The sequence below is a fragment of the Ostrea edulis genome, chromosome 10 (genome assembly GCF_947568905.1).
Source record: "Ostrea edulis chromosome 10, xbOstEdul1.1, whole genome shotgun sequence".
NCBI lineage: Eukaryota > Metazoa > Mollusca > Bivalvia > Ostreida > Ostreidae > Ostrea > Ostrea edulis.
The window spans coordinates 8,401,695-8,419,545 of NC_079173.1; the positions used below are offsets into that span (position 1 = coordinate 8,401,695).

The following is a 17,851-nucleotide window of genomic DNA, read 5'->3' on the forward strand; positions in this document are numbered from 1 at the left end:
GACTTAATAGGAGGAATAAATATTTCATGCTCCACAAAATCTGTAAAGTCCAGGAGCTTCGGCCCCTGGACCCCCACCAGGGCTTTGCCCTGCACCCACTACCTCATAAGGTGGTGCCCCCGTAACCACAATTCGTGGATCCGCCCCTGCTTTGACCATAAGTACACCCAGCTCTTGGGGTATTGTACCGCTCAATCCAACACGGCTAATAAACGTTCCACGTTGTGTGGTGTGAAGGTGAAGGGGGCCTCTTGTTTAATTTGTTTTGTTCTTCATATGTATTTACAAATTAAATATATTTCCATCTAATTTTCTAGAAGAAAATGTGCAGTAAAAGTGTGTTCCCGCATTAACCCGGCTAACGGTTCACTCACGTATCGGGAGTAATCAGAAACTTGACACTAAAATCTATAATTGTAGTTATCCATTCCTGCAATGCACCCTACAAGATATATCAGTTTACAAAGTACATCCACATAATGATACTCATTTACGTATTACAGGTGTATGTTTCTTGTGCTTACACAGTGATAATAGGGTTATTTCCTCCCAACAGTTTAATTCAATCTGCAAACAAAAAAGCGTTAGTAAAATATCGGTTCACCATAGATGATATTACAGATACATATCTTTCTTCTTTGATTAAACTGAGAAGTACACGAATATTGTTAAAGGGACTGATTCACGATTTTCACCAAAATTATATTTTTCATTTTTAATTATCAAAATCTACTGTCTAATGTATTTAAAAGATTTCATATCAAAATTAAGGTTATATATTATTACAGAAGCTCATTTTAGAGAGTTTATTATTTGTTTTGTAAACAAAGATTGCAGTATGTTATTGTTTACGAAATTTAAAAGAAATGGATATTGATCTAATTTTATTATATCTTTCACATTTCAAGCCTTTTTTGGGGTGAAATGTGCCATCTAAAAGTTAACATTTGTGACTATGCAAAATTAAGATGCTTTATATTACAAAATCAATATTTCACTTGTTTGTTTGTATACATGTACATAAAAGACTCGAGTATTTGTTTACATAACACATATTCTTGCATTCATAAGGTCAAAATTTTGGCTGTCAACATTAAAAGTTATATTTTTGATGTTTAACATAAAAAATGAAAAACATTTTCATAAAAAATCGTGAACCAGTCCCTTTAAAGGGACATGGACAGGAGTTTGGTGAAAAAACTGAGATGTTGACTTGTATATATAGTTAGACCGTTTTTGGCACACTGATTTTAACTATGGATAACTCCGTTTACCTGATCAAGATATAGGGCTCACGGCCGGTGTGACCGGTCGACAGGGGATGCTTACTCCTCCTAGGCACCTGATCCTACCATTGCTCTATTTTGTATTGCTTATGGGAGTTATTAGATCGATCACTGTTGGTTATCTTCGCCTTTCATATCATATTATTTGATACTTGTAAAACATAGCAACAGATCTTAATTTCAAAAACTGACCCAAAGATGTATTGAACCCTGTTAATGTTTACATATCACGTGACTTGATTTACATTGCCTAGATGTAGACCATCTCATGCAAACTCCTTCATTTCTGGAACCACTGAGACAATTTCAATCAGACTTTATACAAATCGTCCTCATGTAATGCGGATTCACGTTTGTTCAACGGAAGGGCAGTGCTTCCTCCAAAGGGGAGATAATCAAGACAAAGCAATATAGGAGGGGGTCATTTAAAATTTTCTCAAAAATCACTGTACCAGATGAATAGAAATTTACATGAAAGCTTTGTGGCTTTGAGTAGATTCATCTTTGTTCAAATTATGGCCCCGGGGGTAGAATGGGGCCACAATACGGGGTCAAAATTTTACATGGATATATATATATATATATATATATATATATATATATATATATGGTCATCTTCGCTAGCCAATTGTGGTCCATGGAGTTATGGTGGGTCATTGTAGGGGATGGAAGTTTTACATGTCGATATTTAGGATACATCTTGTAAACATCTCAGTAACAGCAGTCATGATTACTCAAATTCCAAAAGTATGTCAGCTTCCCCAAGTAGTCCCAGAGGTAGGATGGGGCCATAATGCGATCAAAGTTTGACATGGGAATATACTTCTGAACTATTTAAGGTCGGGTTTTCATATTTTGTTTATAGATTCATTGTGGCAAGACCTTACATTTCGTATCGTGTGTTTTGTCTTGTCATTTTCGAAAATTTACATCGTGACCCTATGAGGAATAGGTTAAAGCCACAAAATGGGGTCAACATTTTTTGAAGGGAATGAAGATTGCAAAGATCTTTTTAAAATCCCATTAGCTGAACAGCAGGGCTAATATGACTCATTTGAGGGATATGGTCCATGGTGCGTATTCCTCGATTGCAACAGATTTATTAACATCGAGTGTTATGTTATTTCGTTTTGTCATCATTGTATGAACCATTTTTAGAGTCACGTGATACATACAGTATATGATATTGTGTATGCTTGATATACACAGAAAAAAAGCACTGACCGTCCTCCCATTGGTTGATATAAACCAGAACAATGCTAACATTCATGACATCTTACATGTACATACATTTATTTGATTAGATTATTTTTAAAGAGACGTACACTGCACTTGATTTTCGATATTGTTTGACAAGTGTCAAAGCTGACGTGAGGAAAAGAAATTGAAAACTGCTGTCATAGGAATCTCGCAGTAAACGCGTTTTCCAAACAGGTTTCATTTAATTTGTTAGAAAACAGCTGAGTTTGAGACTATGGTGTAATGTTCAGGAGGTATATAACGGCCATCGTGACTTTGGTGAGAATATCAAGGGAGGACACACGAGATGAGAAGATTGCCCTGTTAGTTTTACACATACTACCCCCATGGAGAGAAGATATTGTTCCTTAATATGTACATCGCAACGAAATAGAAATTGTTTAACACTCGTGTTTAATGTTTTGCGCTGACCTTTTTTAGTTATTAAAAGTTGCATTTATGAGGCAAGCTACAGCAGATATTTGATATGGATGAAAAGTGGAGGAAGCAATATTTTGAAATTGAAAACTTTCAAATTTACTTTAATTAGTCAAAAAAAAAAAATGCAGTTTTAGTAAAAAGCATGCAGTAATCTGCAAAAAAAAAAAAAAAAAAAAAAAAAAAAAAAAATAATTAAAACACGTGATCTACAGTTCAGCAGTTGACGTGCTATCCTACTGAGCTACTCAGCCAGGCAGTGAATTGGCAAATATTGCGATATTCATATTTTCATCCATCCTTGTTTTACAAGGAAGTCAGTCATTATGACGATGTAGAGTACCTCCTTAAAGCATTATACCTGAATCAATTTGTATTCTGATCAGTAATAAGAAATAAAGGTCTATTGATATTGATTTCATTTATAAAATTAGTTCTATAGACGAAGGGGAATGCTGATCAAACTTTGAAGTAACGCTGGTTGATAAGATTACGAGTAGATATAACGTATGGTGAAAAGAAATCAGGCATTGAATACTGTAGAATCATTTAAATTCATGGGGGCCAATTTTCGTGGATTGCTGAATTTTTAAGGGTTCGTGGGGATGTAATTTCGTGGATTTATATATTTTGTAATATATATATATATATATATATATATATATATATATAGTATATTCGTTGAGGATGTAAAATCGTTGTTGAGAAGTACCCACGAAAATTGAACCACCACGAATTCTAATGATTCCACAGTACTTTACTTTTAGATGGGAAGAAAAACAAATTATTATTGTGATGAGCTGAAAGTGCATGCGAGTTTTTTGATCAATTTTTGTCCGGCGTCCGTCTGTATTAAATTATAGCATTTATAATTTTCGAATTTTTCTCCAGAACCACAGGGCTAATTTCAGCCAAACTTGGCAAAAAGCAAGCATGGATCAAGAGGGTTCGACTTTCTTTAAATGAAGTGTCATCTCCTACTTGAAGTGGAGATAACTACGAAGTAGGAAAAATATGTCGGCATCTTTTAAATTTTTTCTGTTCAAGAACCACTGAGCCAATTTAAATCCAACCTAGCTCTATTCATCCTCTATGTAATGTGGATTCAAGTTTGTTCAACGGAAGAGCCATGCTCAAAATAGGTTGGGGTCATTTAAAAATCCTCTCAAGAACCATTGTACCAGAAAAGCAGAAATTTACATGAAAGCTTCGTGACATTATTTAGATTCAAGTTTGTAATTATTGTACCCGGGGGGTAGAATGAGGCCACAATGGGGGGACGAGGTTTTACACGGGGATTGATTGATTGAGGTTTTACGCCGTTTTGGCAATATTTCAGCCATTTTACGGCGGATGTATAGGATTCATCTTTTGAAAATCGTCTTCTCAAGACGAACAGGGCCGTGTTTGCTCATTGATATGCAAGCATTCCAATGTAGTGCAGATTCAAGTTTGTTCAAATTGTGGTCCAGGGGGTAGGTAGGACCATAATAGGGGAGCAAAGTTTTACATGCGATTAGACCATCGCGCTCAAAATCACACGGCCTCTCACATCTGTCGACGCGGGTTCGAATCTCGCTCGTGCCGGTAAGTGAGAAAGTTTACCAGTTTACTTTCGGAAGGTCGGTGGTCTCTTCCCAGGTACATTGTATCTGGGTTCTCTCTTCCACCAATAAAAAACTGGGCGCCACCAAATAACTGAAAAATTGTTGAGTGTGGCGGAAAACATCAATCAATCAATATATAGGGAAAATCTATTAAAATCTTAACAACAGGACCATGAATATTCACATTGACGATAACGAACAGGGATCAATCTCATTACTCCCACAAGGAATACAAAATAAGGAGTTGGGCAAACACCAATCTGATTAAAACCAGATCTTCAATCCGTTAACGCGACATGGCAAATAGAGGAGCGGATTGAAGATCAAGATCTGGTTTTAATCAGATTGGGCAAACACGGACCCCTGGATATATCAGAGATAGGATCAGGTGCCTAGGAGGAGTAAGCATTCCCTGTCGACCGGTCACACCCGACATGCACTCTATATCTTGATCAGTAAACGGGAGTAATCCGTAGTTAAAATCCGTTGTGATATGGTATTGTGTATGCTTGCTACGTATACACAGAAAATAGCATTTCCAGTCCTCCCACTGGTTGATACATGTACATGACTAACATTATAAACATACATTTATTTATGTAATGAGAAGATTTTTTCTAAAGAACCAAGCCCGTGGAGATCCAGGTTAGAATAGGTCCTCAGTAACCCTTGCTTGTCGTAAGACGCCACTAAATGCGGCGGTCCTTCGGATGAGACCGCAAAACCCCAGGTCCCGTGTCACAGCAGGTGTGACACGATAAAGACCCCTCCCTGCTCAATGGCCATAGGCGCTGAAGATAGACCTAAATTTTGCAGCCCTTCACCGGCAGTGGTGACATCTCCATATGAGTGAAAAATTCTCGAGAGGGGCATTAAATAATAAACAATTAATCAAAAGAGCCGCGTGTGCTGCACTTTAGTTTTTAATTGTTTGACAAGTTTAAGAAGTGGCATGGAAAAAATGAAAACTGCTCTCATAGGAATCTCCCGGCCAACCTGTTTTCCAAACATGTTTCATCTTCGGATCATAGTATCGCGACAATTTTCAGTTCATAATACGATATCATATTTCAATTACACAAAGAACCTGCTGACTTTGAATATATTACGTAATCATCAGTAGGTCCATTATGACAGGTCCCTGTGAATAGCGCAGAGGTAAGGGAGATTATAACAGATCGTTTTAACATATATTGAGGTGAGGGTGGTCGCTTAGGCCCTCGATCCTTGCGCGTGTCAAACGTAGGAGGATTGACACGAGCGAGTGTTCCTTCGCCAAGCACGTGTTGTTATAAGTCACGGTTTTTCCCGGATAATGTTACGGATAAAATGCGTAACGGAAAACAGAAAATATTGTATGCAGTAATGGTATTTTGTAAAATGAAAACCATGAAGGCTTATTATGAACAAGGGAAGCAGAATTTACAGAGAGCACGGGAAATCATCCCCAGAATCCAACCTTTCATATACTTCATACTCATGCATATGTATTTTAAAACAATTATAATTTATTATGAAAAAATATTAAACAAGCGCATGTGGGTACCACCCCCTTCCCTGGCTTTGACATTTTCTGACCCCCTCCCCCGATTGTGACAGTATGTTGTTTGTTGATTAATTGTTTTACGTCACGTCGAGAAATTTTCATTTAAATTGAGATGTCACCAGCTGTGGGTGAAGTACGACACATTTAGACCTATGCTTAGCGCTCAGGGGCCAGTTTCACAAAAAGGCCTACGACCAGACGTAAGCTTAGTCGGGCGTAAAAACAGGACTGAATCATAAAGCCGGAATAAGCTATGTTTCATAAAACAGACAAGATGTACATTTGTACCCAACTAAATTTATGGCTTAAGATTTAGGTCTGCCCATGACTGGGTGTAATTCTTCGTCTGTAAACATTTAAACGTATAATGGCAACGGTGTTGATTTTGAAGCAATTCAGACAGCAGCAGATAAGAAGGGACCGCTCAAATTGACTCTGAATCAAATTATGATTATTATTTTTTTTTTTTTTTAAACAACCTAGAAAACATCCATATCAGAAATATCTAATTCCTATCTTTATAAACTAAAAACAAATCTGCTTAAAGTGGAATTCATTTATTATAAAAAAGAAAAAAATAAAGTCACGCCTACTATTTGAGAAAAAAAATGTTTTGTATGAAATGAGTAGTGAAAAATATTTCTGGGAACAAACTTCTGGACAACTACCGTATATGTATGTATATTTGATGATATTGACAAACTAGATCGTTATAACGACCATAGAATTGGCGAAATGCTGACTTCAATCGAGACTGTTGAAACCTCTGTACCATCAACTTGTTTGTCAGTAGCTTGCCTCGATTTAAAAACTGACTATACGCAGAACAAGTTCTTAAGTATCGAATCAGTTGAAAGATATAAACACCATATGCAGGTGATAATGGAATATTGCTACATAAATATGGGAAGTTGACGATGGAGAAGCTGCAATCATACCGTTTGTCATACAGAATGTTGAATAAAACAGATCGGAAAACAAACACCTAAAATTAGTTTTGTCGGTTATCTTATTCACTTCGTGCAATTACTATACAGGGCTTAGAACTTGTCATCTGGCAGCATTTAATTAGGAAAAATCCCTAGAGGTGAAATTAGATCACAAATCGAACGTACTCGACCGTATGTCGAATAGCTTGATATAAAGATATTTTGATTTGAAGTCGAACATGGCTTGATTTGAAAGTAGAACACGCGTGAAATATTCAAGTGGGCATACTTGTAGAAACGCTTCTACACACAGGGCTTACATTAGGCGATTTATGTGTTATATTAATTTAACAATTTCTAATTGCGCATTCATTTAAGAAATTGTTTAATTAGTAAAAAATAAATAGATATTGGTAGATTAAATTGAAAATTCAATTAATCCAATTTTTCATTTTTACACAAATCTTTCTTTTGTTCCCGTTTTTAAGGAAGTTAGCTCCTTAGTTTTTAAGCACAACTGCGCAGGATGCTACAACTAAGTATTTACTGGTTCAATACTGATCCCATTGTTGCAGACATATTACATATCTATTACTGAACCCTATCCAGTTGGGGAAAAAATTGTGTGAATTCAAATTTTGAAAGGGTGTTGCAGGGACTATATTTAGTGGCGGAAGGATTGATTAATCAAATAGTTCTAAATCTGCGTGATATTACAGTTTCTGGTTCATCTAATACATCTTCTATTTTTATACTCCTATTCATGTATTTCAGTTTTACAATTTATGCTACAAGTAGTTGAGATTTGGAACTAGTTCAAATAATTTAATTTATTAATTTGGTTGTTTATTATCCAAATAGAACACCGATTCTTAAAAAAAGTGTAAATTAATTTACTCGAAATTTTGTATAAAAATTCAATATTTTCATCAATGATATAAACATTTGGTCTACAATACTCACCGTTTTTTTAGTTCCATTTTAAATTTTAAGATAAGACCATGAAAATCATGTGAAATTTTAGAAATTGACATTACTCCTAATACACAAATTTGAGAGTCTAAAAAGACATATTACCCCATATACAACGTCACATTGGAGGAGTTGTCACTGTGGAGCATGAGGGCTCGGCTCCGAAGCGGAGAAAACGCAGTATCACCGAGTATGAGATCGATTTTCTGCTTGATTTGAGCCCTCATGCGACACATTACAAATTGGTAAGATTTTGTGCAAATTACATGTGAAATGTAAGTAAAAGGGCGATATAATCATCAACAATCATGGTATCGGGATATACATACTCTCTATCAAACAAATCAAGTAGGCAGAGAGATGAAATGACCGAGAACGATGGGTTTAAATCATCAATTTCAACTTCGTAGACCTACTCGTGAAACGCGAACGAAGTGTTTGAGATTCATGTAAATGCGGGTTCCTGAAATTCGGTGACAAATTGGAATGATCAAAATAGATCTACCACACTCTATGCAATATGATGTTTGCAGAAATATGGTGTGGTTTATGAGAAAATCGATCTCATACTCCGTGATACTGCGTTTTTTCCGCTTCGGAGCCCCACAGTGACGACTCCTCGAATGTGACGTTGTATATGGTGTAATATGTCTTTTTAGACTCTCAAATTTGATATCATGCTTTTTTCGTATATCAAGTGCAAAGAGGTCATTATTTATTTCTATCGCTTGTATTACCGCCGCGGTGGCCTAGAGGTTAGAACGTTCGCCCAGCATGAGGAAGGTCGGGGTTCAAATCCAGGCCACGACAGACCTTAGTCGTTCAAATAGGTAGTGACAGTTCCATCGCCAAAATGCTCGCCATCAGGTGTGAATGTCACGGGTCCTTGGAGATGACTTAAAAACGGATGTCCCGTGTCACAGCAGGTGTGGTACGCTAAAGAACATTTACATGTACTGCTCAAAGGCCTAAAACTTTGAAGCCGGTCTTGGTGACATCTCCATATGAGTGAAAATTCTTCGAGAGATACGTTAAACAAGATACAATCAATGAACATTACTTGTATTAAACTTTTTTTAATCCTCAACGTAGAAATTAGAAATACACTTCCCAAAAAATAGACATTACTCCAAATGTCAGGTGCGAACCTCTTTAAAACACTTTTTCCCTTTTTAAGAAGCATACTTGTTAGTGATTTAGAAGGAAGACGATTTTAAGATTTTATTATATTCATCTAATTCTCTAAATATTCATATTACTGTCATAAAATTTTATCATACGATACTATTGATAAGTTTCCCCTGTTCATTAGAATAGGTCCTTGCTTGTGGTAAGTGGCGACTTAATGGGGCGGTCCTTCGGATGAGATCGCAAAAACCGGGGCCGCGTGTCACAAGTGTGGCACGATAAATACCCCCCTCCCCCTACAAAGGCCGTAAGCACCGAGCATAGTCCTAAACACTGGCATGGTTAATCTTCATCGTGCCCCATGCCATTTAGTCACCTCTTATTACAATTTTAAAATCTTTTCTTATACATTTTAAAGTACTTTCTACTTCAAAATTAATAATTTGGCGTAGTTCCATGGATTTTTATTGTGGGAAAAGCGAATATAGCAATGCCATAATTCTTATGAAGAAAAAAAATTAAGCATGGGGCAAACACGGACTTCTCGACACAAGAGAGGTGGGATCAGGTGCTAGGAGGAGTAAGCATTCCTTGTTGACCGGGAACACCCGCCATGAGCCCAATATCTTAGATCAGGTAAAAGGAAGTAATCCGTAGTCAAAATTAGTATGTAAAGAACGGTCTAACCATTGATATGAAATACGTCAGACAGCATTTGAACCAATGGATATCATACTAGAACGACCATAGAATTTGCGAAATAGTGACGTTAAATGAGAATGCTGAAACCCCTGTAACATTAACAATTTTTTCAGTAGCCTCTTCGATATAAAAACTTATCATATATAAAATATACTCGCTTATCGAATTAGTTGAGAGCTATTTCTACATAAATATGGGAAGTTGACGATCTACAGATTTATTCTTTATTCATTTATCTATCTAAAAGTAGACTAAAACTAAAATGAAACTACAAAAGCTGATAATGAAAAATACGTCTACATGTTAAATTTATCAAGTGTAATGCGATGCAATAGAATAGTCTGATCTGATCGAGCGTCAAGACTGAATTGCACTTATCAGTCTTACGCTAGATATAAATTCAAAAACAAAGAACGAGTTAAGGAAAGGCCGTGGTTTTACGTATCCGGTTTTAAATTTTAAACACCGACTAGAAAGTTCCGGTTATAACTTCTTTGTCTGATGTTTGTAGTTTACGAGAACTGTACGAGTCAAATTTAGCATTCAGATGTGAATCCTCAGATATATTTACCATGAATTATTATAGTGTCAAGTCCTCACTAGCTCCAATGGTACAAAGCAATTGCAATGTAATATCTACACTGATCTCTAAAAGGCTCAATATCTATAGCTTGCAATCTATGCCTGAAAAAGTTAAAAATCGTACAGGCGTGACCCTCACAGTGGAATTCAAACTGTTTTTAGGGAGTTGTGTTTGGTTCAAGGAAACCCAGAATTATAAAGCTTCAGAAAATCATCAGCAAAGTTGTTGAATATTTGAACTTTTCTTCATAAGTACTTTCAAGAAACAAAATTATTTGTACATGAGCTGTAGTTGCTAGAATCTACATGAATTGTATGTTGCACTATATTTATTTTTTCTATAAGTATGAGATAGCATGTATGTATTTTTATGTATGATATGATTGATAGCCAAAAAAATAAAATAACACACACCAAAAAAATTGTGAGAAAAAGGAAGGGGTGGGGGTGCTCGCCCCCTCCTTGTGTTCTAATTGTCTGGTAGGACAGAATTTTATATATATATATATATATATATATATATATATATTGTTATATTCTGTCAATCTTGACTTTAAGACTATTTGCTGTTACAATTTTCAAAGTGTGCAAAGAATAATTGTAAAACTTAAATAAAAAAATGGGGGTTTACGTATTCAAGAGACTATTTTGAAAAATATCTCTGGTCAACTATGGTAAAATATGTTGTTGTTTTTTTTTTTTTTTTGTTAACCTCAAATATAATTCTAAATATTTTTAAAGAAAAACTGGCATGTAAACAATTTAGATTTTGAGAATTTTTCAAAATTGCGATATTCTGTGATTTTTCTCTGAAGGATGTGAGCAGATTAAACATCAATTGTGTATGTTTTCAATTGAATATCTTTAAAAATTCTCTCGGTAAATGAATATCTATTGGTTTTTATATATTATAGCTTAATATGATGTGCTTTGGTACATAAATTAATAAAACATGAGATCATGCATCCTTGTGATAAAATTTGACATTCACTGTTCTTCGTGTCGTTGGTCGTCTGAATGCTTTATATATATATATATATATATATAAAATCTGCGACACAGAGTAAAATCCCCCTCTCTTAAAATTTAAACATCATGAACAAATATTCTCTTAAATAACATTATTTTCAAAATCGGTGACCTTATAAAATGCCTGTGTAATTTTACACCTTATTTCTACATGAAAAAGTGCAAGTTGCATGGACATTAATAAGTTAACCAGTTGTAAGGTAAACGTAAATTTAATTAAAATACTATAACAGAATATCTGCCTGGGCAATTTTGTACTTCAGTTTGAACATTCCCGAAATATTTTGCCGGGATTCTTTTTAAATCAAAATCTATGAAAAATCACATATAATAATTTATTGAAATCTTAAATATTGTATGTAAACATTTACGTACCTACTGGCTGAACAGGCGATAGGAGCAAGTGAACTTTGCCAATAGTTAAAATTACTAACATCAGATAGAGAATGGCCATGATCGATGTTAAAATGGTCAAGCAGTACACAAAACGTATTTTTATCCTCAGCCTTCGACCAATCATTGAAGTGAAATTTATGACACCAAGAGCAGGAGGCGTCATTTTGTGACAAGAGTGGAAGGCGTTATCTAATTTCGAATGTGGCAAGTTGGTAATCAATAGGGGGAGGTGCTTTTTACAAAAATGACACGCTATCAGAATATATATATATATATATATATATATATATATATATATATATATATATGTGCAAAATAAATACGTAAAATAACTGTATCCCATTTCCATTCTCATTGACCGTGTAGCGTGTGACAGCGTGGCGAGAATTCCATCGTCATCATCAAAAGCAAGTTTTATGACTTGTCTTAATGGTCGAGCGGTCTAGCACGCTGGTCTCATGCTGAGTTTTGGTTCCGCAGGTCGTGAGTTCAACCCCGGGTAGGGGCGGGAGTGGGTGTCCAAATAAAGTGAAATTTTCTGTGCTTTATATTAAATATTTCTTCACTTAGGGCAGTTATGTTCATTTAAGAGTTCATTGCTATTTCCGTGCTTTATATATATATATATATATATATATATATATAATATATATATATATATATATATATTAGGGATGTGAAAACTGTCAATAATTCATATTCGATAACAGTATTCGAATATTCGATAACAAATGGTCATGTACATAATAAATATTAAGTCCTGATATATGTATCGCCCTGTCCATAGTGCACGTTTGGGATCGGTATGTGAAAGTTGAACCTCTAGACTTCGTTAGGGAGACACTGTACAATATATATTCAATACTTCATATAAATATATTGGCTTAAAAATAGGATAAAGCATAAAAGGGGAAGTTTGATTGAAGCTCCATTTGATGAATCGATCGTCTAACAAGCAGCAAGACCTACGAGTTTACGATACTTTGAAAGAAGTTTGGTCACATTCTGGGGCTAGTTTTATCCATAGCTGTAAAACATGGCCGAAACACGTTATGTCCTTCCACTCCGGGCTTACCATACTCGCCTTTTCCATGTTCAAGTATTATCGTGCACACATACGTCAATCTTACTTAACAAACCAACATCTTTTAAAATTCCTTTTATTTTACACGCAATATTAATGGCAGTGTGACTCTCTGGCATCGAACATGTACACATGACACTGGCTTTCATTTCCCGGTCTTGCGTAATATGACACTGGCTTTCATTTCCCGGTCTTACGTAATGGAAAAACACCAGAATTGCCTAGCTACAGGGCGCCGCCATTGTGGACCCAAAGTTGTGCGGAGAAGAAAAGTTGACAGGAGATCTGATTGGTCATTAACAGAAAATCTTTGTGATGGAATTTAATAGTGAAATATAAGTGATAAAAATGACAGGTGACATAACAGAATATGTAGAAAGATACAGAAGTTATAAGGGAAGATCTGAGTGGAGAGGTGATATTTGGATGGACAATTTCATTTAGTGCGGATCTACACTAGTTGTAAACAGGCCAAAATTTGAAGGAAAAACGCAACGGCAAGCCATATATTTTTTGGTGGAATTTTGAAGGGGAGATGATGAACTTTGCTGAATGGTGACTGATTTTTTGAAAATTGGCTTAATAAATAATTGACAGTGATTGGAATTTGTATGGAAGTCTATGGGAAAACATTTGGTGGTGTTTGTCCTATACTGAGGTAGCGAGAACCAGTTTATGAGGTAAGTGTAAGAAAGTAGTGCATTTTTAGCGCCATTTGTCAGTTTTACAATAAAATGGATGCATTTTGTGATAATTTGAAAGAAAAAGTAAATCGTAAAAGTGTACGGGGCCCCCAAGGGGGCACCTGCATCATTTGGAGGGGTAGGATTTCCCCCTCTGGCTATGGGCTACAAACTGTCTACTGGCCAGAAGAGGGAAGAAAGGTGGAAAAGGCCCACAGAGTTGCCCTTATGGCAGAGTGGAAACTGACTCGGAGTCAGTTTCCACGTGACAATGTAGAATGTAGCCACCTCTGCCATACCAAGCTGTGTGTGAACCCCCAGCATTTGGTAGTGGAGTCCCACTCTATCAACCAGGAGAGGATTAACTGCCAGTTGCAGGGGGTGTGCAGCAAGTCACACATGCCCTGGTGCATTTTATGTAATTATATGTATTTTACATGTAAATTTCATTTCATTTAGCATATTTAGATGGTGGTTTTGAATAGCTGTGCTCAATTGTTTTGCATAATTTCTGCTCTTTTGATGATTTTGAAAGCATCATATTTTTTCTATAGTTTACTTCTTCCTGATGTTGTTCATAAAGTTTATACAATTTTCTTCTTCTAATTACTCTGGTATTTCTATACTTTTTAGATTTTTGGTACATTTTTTGTCTTTCATAATTATTTTGAATATTTTTCAGAGATTGGCTAACCCTCCCCCCTCTGGGATAGGAGCACCCACACCAGCACATAAGGCCTTTAGGGATTCCCCAGGACCATTATTTGTACTGTGAGCTGCACTGTGAGCCCGACCATGAAAGTTGCGTGCAAAGGTGACATTCTTGGGTAGTGAACGCCTTAGACGTCGATTAAAGCTCTCCACTTTCTGTGTATTGCTATTTAGAATGGATTTGTCTAGCACTGACGGAGCAAGCCGTTTATTGACACAGGCTCTAAGAATCCTTGCATTGGCCCTGGAGTAAGGAATTCTGAAGTTTTCATCAAGGTAAGCACTTTTACTAAGCCAATTCTTCTTACCACCCTTGCAGACTAAAGAGTGTTTTTTGCATAAGGCATGTTCACCCATGTAGCAACAAATTATAGCATCACTTGCATAAGAGAGCTGCTTCTTAATTTTGCCCGCATGACCTGTACACTTTATTTGTGCCTGGTTTATTTCACCAGTGCACCTGTCTGTAAAATCTATGGCAAAGTTATGTAGTAGTTTATTTTTCACTGCTTTTGAATTTCTGGGCATGATTTTCTGTACAGATTGGTCTTTTTTGATGGCCTTTCTGACATTTTCGGCAAGATGCCGTGTGTCGAGAAAATGTCTCGGTTTGTCCTGCAGCTTGCCTTCAGCATGCAAAGACTCTGCGACCTTGTATATCGTGCTGTCAGGATCTGATGTTATGTCCTTGACACATAAATCATTCTTGAGAAGGTCTTCCATGCCTTCCTTGGCCCAGGTGAATTCATCACCGATGTTTTTGGCCATAGGTATATTCGCCCCACATGTCTGCTCAGTGCACACATGACTGGGATTGTTCTTGAGATGTTGTCCTTTGGGGCATATTTTGTTTTTAGCTACTAAAGATATTATTTCGTGACTACTGGTCACATTCTCTGCAATTGAGAAGACGGTTTGTGTAGCTGGCTGGAAGGGGGTTTCCCCTACCCCAGAATATAGGGCGTTATTATACATCCCGTCGCACTGAATTCCTATGGTTTTTGGACTTTTGGCCCCCCTCAATTTATTAATATCAACTAATTTCTTACATCTTTTTTTCATATCAGACTTGTTTAAGGTGATTACTTTTTGCATAATGGTGTTGCTTGTTTTTTGTAGAGAAGACTCGGCTGGAGGTGGGGTGTTGGTTGACATGAGGATTTTACGAAGAGAAGAACTGCCAATGGGGGTTTGACTGAGACCTATTTGTAGGCCATAGTTTATTGCTGCTGCTTTCCTTCCCCTGGAACCGGATTCTACTTCGACATAGAGGCTATACATTTTGGACACGTAGGTGCAGGTGTTACATTTAAGCCGTAACCTAGTGCCCAGGCCACGCCTCTCTTCAGAGTCCAAGTCCCAGGTTAGGTCACCATCACAGCCTGGATTGGCCCGCCCATGTTCTTTGAACTCTGCGTTGAACATGCCACATGTCTTTTCCAGATGCAGCAGTCTGTAGGAGTCATTTTCACACCTGCCGAAATCAGTTATGTACCTGATTACTTCCTAACCAGGCAAGTTCATTTTCAGAAATTAGAGTTACTTCCCTTTGACTATACTTGTTCTCAAAGTTGAGTCAAGAGGCTCATCACAGTCCCTACCAACTGTTTTTTGTAACTTTCTCTTCATATGAATGAACAATTATTGTAATGTTGCTATAATTTAGAGAGTTTATTAATTATAAAATTAATTAAGCTAATTAAATTTACAGGATCTTAAGGATACCCCTTATTTCAGCCAATTTGGCCATTTGTGGGCCTATTCTGAGAATTAGAAAAAATATTTTCTACTCAAAGAGGTTTTGTTTCATAATTTAAGAAAGTTAGAAGAATTGTAATCGTTACCCTGAGGATTCAGCCTGATTTAAAGTCTCATGGTTTCCTTCCTTTTTCAGGGGTCTTGGCCGAAGCAGTCGGTGGCACCCAGGCCTGAGCATCATTTCCTGCTCCTCGCACAGAGAGGGTGGATGCGTCACCAGTTGTAGGGTTTCCCTGTCAACTCTCGTGAATGGTGCAGGTGAGTTTTCTTTTTTTTCATGTAATTTCCCCTTGTTGTGAGGCACATATTTTGGCTTAAAACCATAATTATTCCCTTTTTTGAATTTTCCCATCTTTGAAAACTGACATATAATTCTGCTAGGAATATTCTGTCTGAAGTGAAATTCACTTGTGATGTGCTTTTTCCAGTGCTCTATCAGCATCATGTCAAGTTTAAGTGATATCGTGTAATAATTTATTATCATGATAGGAATTAGCAAGCAACCTTCACTGCAAAATGTATCTGAGTTAAAGAGGGTAGTGACAGTTTTACTGTTACAGAGAAACAACACTACTAGATCAGATTACCCCTCATATGTTTTGATAACTTTCTATTAATTGGCTGTCAGCAACTTAGTGAATTCATTCTGAATTGGAAAAGTAAATGCATTTTGAAAGCATTTTTCCTTGATAAATTAAGATTTTTTGGCCATTTTTTCAAAAACCGGGTAGAATGTACCCTGAATATGTAAATTACATGTGAATCCTCACATCCTCTTGAAAACATAAAAAATAAGACAATAAGACTGTTATTTACATTTTTTTTACTTCAATAAGCACTGTAAAACGTCATTATAAAGTTGACATTCAACACAGCTTCATATCACAGTTGAGTTCATCATGTGTGAGGGGTTACATTATATAGATAGTCATAATTTACATGTTTTTCCATGTAATTTTTTCATGTTACATATTTTACATGTACTATGTGCATGTTATCTAAAAATGTCAAATTGGCCACTTTTTCACTTTGTTTTCCATTTGGTTATAGGAAAAACACCAGAATTGCCTAGCTACAGGGCGCCGCCATTGTGGACCCAAAGTTGTGCGGAGAAGAAAAGTTGACAGGAGATCTGATTGGTCATTAACAGAAAATCTTTGTGATGGAATTTAATAGTGAAATATAAGTGATAAAAATGACAAGTGACATAACAGAATATGTAGAAAGATACAGAAGTTATAAGGGAAGATCTGAGTGGAGAGGTGATATTTGGATGGACAATTTCATTTAGTGCGGATCTACACTAGTTGTAAACAGACCATAATTTGAAGGAAAAACGCAACGGCAAGCCATATATTTTTTGGTGGAATTTTGAAGGGGAGATGATGAACTTTGCTGAATGGTGACTGATTTTTTGAAAATTGGCTTAATAAATAATTGACAGTGATTGGAATTTGTATGGAAGTCTATGGGAAAACATTTGGTGGTGTTTGTCCTATAATGACACTGGCTTTCATTTCCCGGTGTAGCGGTGATCGCTGTCGCTGGTGCTCAGGGTCGCTCTAAATATTGCGGTAGCCCTGCTGTTCGACGCTCGCATAATTCGACCCATAGGTAATTGTAAACATTTTATATGGTTGTAATCAGCAATTCTTGTGAAGTATGGTGATGAAAAAAAAAAACCCAAAAGACAATAAAACAATTGGTATTATTGAATTATTTTGTTTTAAAAACCAGAAAATGCTTGGGTTTTTCATTCTA

General features: G+C 36.3%; 1 long non-coding RNA gene across 1 annotated transcript; it reads left to right on the forward strand.

Moving 5' to 3' along the window:
- The first annotated feature begins 13,163 nt into the window (after positions 1 to 13,163).
- LOC130050920 (uncharacterized) lies at positions 13,164 to 15,905 on the forward strand. Its single transcript, XR_008799304.1, has 3 exons — positions 13,164 to 13,618; positions 14,304 to 14,608; positions 15,452 to 15,905. It is a non-coding gene; the product is annotated as an uncharacterized LOC130050920 (long non-coding RNA).
- The last annotated feature ends 1,946 nt before the right edge of the window (positions 15,906 to 17,851 follow it).